This window comes from Heterodontus francisci, chromosome 21, assembly GCF_036365525.1.
Source record: "Heterodontus francisci isolate sHetFra1 chromosome 21, sHetFra1.hap1, whole genome shotgun sequence".
NCBI classification, from domain to species: Eukaryota; Metazoa; Chordata; class Chondrichthyes; order Heterodontiformes; family Heterodontidae; genus Heterodontus; species Heterodontus francisci.
The window spans coordinates 4,904,310-4,907,961 of NC_090391.1; the positions used below are offsets into that span (position 1 = coordinate 4,904,310).

Here is a 3,652-nt window from a genome sequence, read left to right on the forward strand (position 1 = left end):
CCAACAGGCCGAATGGCCTATTCCTGTTTATATTTCCTGTATTCCTATGTTCCTAATTTCCATCAAGGCAGCATTTGAATATTAAAGAGTGAGTTTGCATAGACTGGTCATAAAAGGAGAGCAACGAAAGATAGTGTAAAAATTGGGAATTTGGTAAGAGTGAGAATTCTGTGGTGGGTTTGTTGAGCGAATCACAAAGCGAAATTTTGCTTGTTATTTTGAATTTAACCTCGTACTTTAAAAAACCGTGAGAGAAACTGCAATCTAGTTAACAGAAACAGTTAGTTGCCGGTAACTGTCAATCAGCTGTAAGATTGCATGAAGAGGTGTGAGCTGGGAGCTGAATCGTCACTTGTTACTTGTGTGGCTCAGAAAGATTTATAAAAGTAAATAGTATCTGCTGATACTGAGAGTGATCGCTCAGAGAGGCCCTCAAAGGAGTACAGTGTAAAACCAGCTTGAGAGTTGGGAATATGCTGAAATTAATTTAAGGACTGATGGACACAACATCCAGCGCACTGTTTGGTTTTATATCATGAGGGGTAAAAACAGAGCCGATAGAGAGAAATTGTTTCCATTGGCGGACGGGTCCAGAACTAGATCATTTAAATTTAAGGTGATCGAGAAAAGAATCACAAGCGACAGGAGGGAAATCTTCTTTCTCCAGTGAGTGGTTAGGATCTGGAATAAACTGCCTGAGACTGTGGTGGAGTCAAATTCAAGAGTGGCTTTAAAAAGGGAATTGGATAAGCGCCTGAAGATCAAAAGAGATAATTGCAGGGCTAAGGGGAAAAGCCAGGGAAGTGGGAGCAGCTAAATTGCTCTTGCAGAGAGATGGATGGGTTGAATGAACTCCTTCTGTGCTGTCACCTTTCTATGATTCCATGCCCCAAGACTCCATCACCCTTTCTGCTTCTCACGCAAATGCCCAACTCTCAGTCTTGCCCCAGCAGTGCCCAGTCTGACATTAGACATTAGATTAGGAAAGTGAGTGTAACAGTGACAGGGGATCCAGCATAAAGCAAGTGTGGACTGCGAGCACGACACTGCACTGAGATACATTCCCGTCTGTGAGCTGTGTTGACACTGGACTGCTATCAGCTGAGGTGGACTGCCCAGAGGGTGTGCGATGAAGTCCTGCGACAATATAATTGACTGATTAAACAGATTTATTGCTGCGAATTGTGAACTTAAACATCAAGAACATCGGTGCAGCACTGCCGTTGCTGTGTAACGTTCCTCTCAAAACTACTTGGAGATGCTGGGGATTGAACCCAGGACTTCATACATGCGAAGTATGCGCTCTACCACTGAGCTACATCCCCAACCCTGACTGCAATGATTCACAATTGATTCTTTGTATTTATCATGTTCTCAGTCTTCATCAGTATCAGCAGTCTTTCCCCAGTCCTGACACCTGTCCAAATTGCCGGTGCCACTTGTATGAAACAAGGGCAATGAAATGTGTCCTTTACTTTTCTATACATTCCCACAGATGTACTTGGCTTCAGAACGTGGGGTAATTACATAAAAAGGAGAAAATTTTCCCCCACTCTGATCCCAGCGCTCACTATGGTAACGCAAGCGAGCATTTCTGTGGAGTTCCGAATCGTCCTTGCAATTATAACGCATGTTTGAATTCTAAAGCAGTGAAGTTGGGCAAAATCTTTATAAAGGACTGTTTAAGCCCCAGTTCACATGTTGTGTCCAATTCTGGGAACTTTAAAATGGAGTCAAGGCCTAAGAGAGGATTCAGAGGAGCTTTGCCAGAATGGTATCAGGGACGAAAGGCATCAGTTATGTGGAGAGACTGGAGAAACACCGGGTTTTCACTGCGTGGAAGCGGAGGTTAAAGGCAAATTTAATGGAAGTGCCCAAGATCATGCAATCTTTAGATATTATCAGTGAGGAGAAACTGCACCAGTGGCAGAAGTGTGGGAACCAGAGGACACAGATTTCAGGTAATTGACAAAAAGAACCAGCAGAGAACAATTCTGAATTATTGAGATCTGGAATACACTCTGTGAAAGAGCGGTGGAAGCAGATTCGGTAATAACTTTCAAAGGGTAACTGGATAAATACCTAAAGCGGAAAACCTACAGGGCTACAGGGAATGAACAGGGAGGGAGTGGGATTAATTTAATGACGCTATCTAAGAGCCAGAACAGGAACAATGGGCCGAAAAGACTCCAATCTGTGCTTCATCATTCTCTGGTGGTTTTTATTGAGGGGATTTCAGGGTTTGAACCCGGCCACAATGAAGTTGTTACATAGCCAAATCAATATGACATGTGACTTCTGATAATAATATTTCCAACATGTTAATATATTTGTCTTTCTCGATGATAGAATTTCTGGGGAGACATAGGAACATAGGAGTAGGAATAGCCATTCAGCCCATCGAGCCTGCTCCATAATCCAATTTTCCCACACTATCCCCATATCCCTATTTTATGAAATTTGTCATTCTCTGCTTGAAACATACTCACTGAGTGAGCTTCCACAGCCAAGTGGGGTCGAGAATTCCAAAGATTCACAACGCTCTGAGTAAATAAATGCCTCCTTATCTCTGTCCTAAGTGGCTCCCTACCTATTTTGAAATTGTGTTCCCTGGTTCTAGACTCCCCAACCAGTGGAAACATCTTACCTGCAGCGACCTGTGCATCCCTTTAAGTCTTTTGCAGGTTTCAATGCGATCACCGCTAATTCCTCGAAACTCTAGAGACTGTAGGCCCACTTTCACAAATCACTCTTCATAGGACAGTCCCGCCATCCTGGGAAAAATTCTGATGAACCTTCGTTGCACTGCCTTTATGGTGATAATATCCTTTCTCGGGTAAAGGGGGCAAAACTGCACACAGTACTCCAAGTGCGGTCTAACCAAAGTTCTGTATAATTGAAGCAAGTCTTCACTACTCCTTTACTCTCATACTGTTGCGATAAAGGCTAACATCCCATTAGCCTTCCTAATTGCTTGCTACAACTGTATGTTCGCTTTCAGTGACTTATTGACAAGGACACCCAAGTCCCACTGCACATTGGAAGAATATATCCCAATCTGTGCTGTATCATTCACTGATTCCCTGGTGGTTTTATGGAGGGAATTCCAGGATCTGATCCTGACAACGATGTAGGAATGTTGATTCATATGCAAATCAATATGACATGTGCCCCAGCAGTCTGCAGCCTGCTATCTGAAGTTAGATTAGGAAAGTTAGAGGAAGAGTGACGGGGCATCGAACATGCAGCAAGAGCGGACTCCGAGCATGACACTTGCACCCGATTACATTCCGGTTTGTGAGCAGTGTTGGCACTGGACTGCTATAGGCTGAGGTTTGCTGCCTGGGGAGCGTGAGTCTAGTATCTTAACATCCTTCCGAAAGTGTGGTGCACAGAAATGGACAGAATATTCCAGTTGAGGTTGAGCCAGTGTTTTATAAAGGTTTATCATAACTTCCTTGCTTTTGTACTCTATGCCTGTATTTATGGAGCCTTCAAGCCAGGAATTCAGTTTCCCTTGTAAACCACTTTCTCAACCAGCCCCGCCACCGTCACCAATTTTTGCATATATTCCCCAGGTCCCTCTGATCCTGAACCCCATTTCGAATTGTGTCCTATATTTTACCTTGCCTCTGCTCGATTTTCAGAATGA

The 3,652-nt window shown here is 43.6% G+C and overlaps 1 non-coding gene across 1 annotated transcript; it reads right to left on the reverse strand.

The window, feature by feature from the left end:
- Positions 1-1,253: 1,253 nt before the first annotated feature.
- On the reverse strand, positions 1,254-1,325 carry trnaa-cgc (transfer RNA alanine (anticodon CGC)). The gene has a single exon. It is a non-coding gene; the product is annotated as a tRNA-Ala (tRNA).
- Between the last annotated feature and the right edge of the window lie 2,327 nt (positions 1,326-3,652).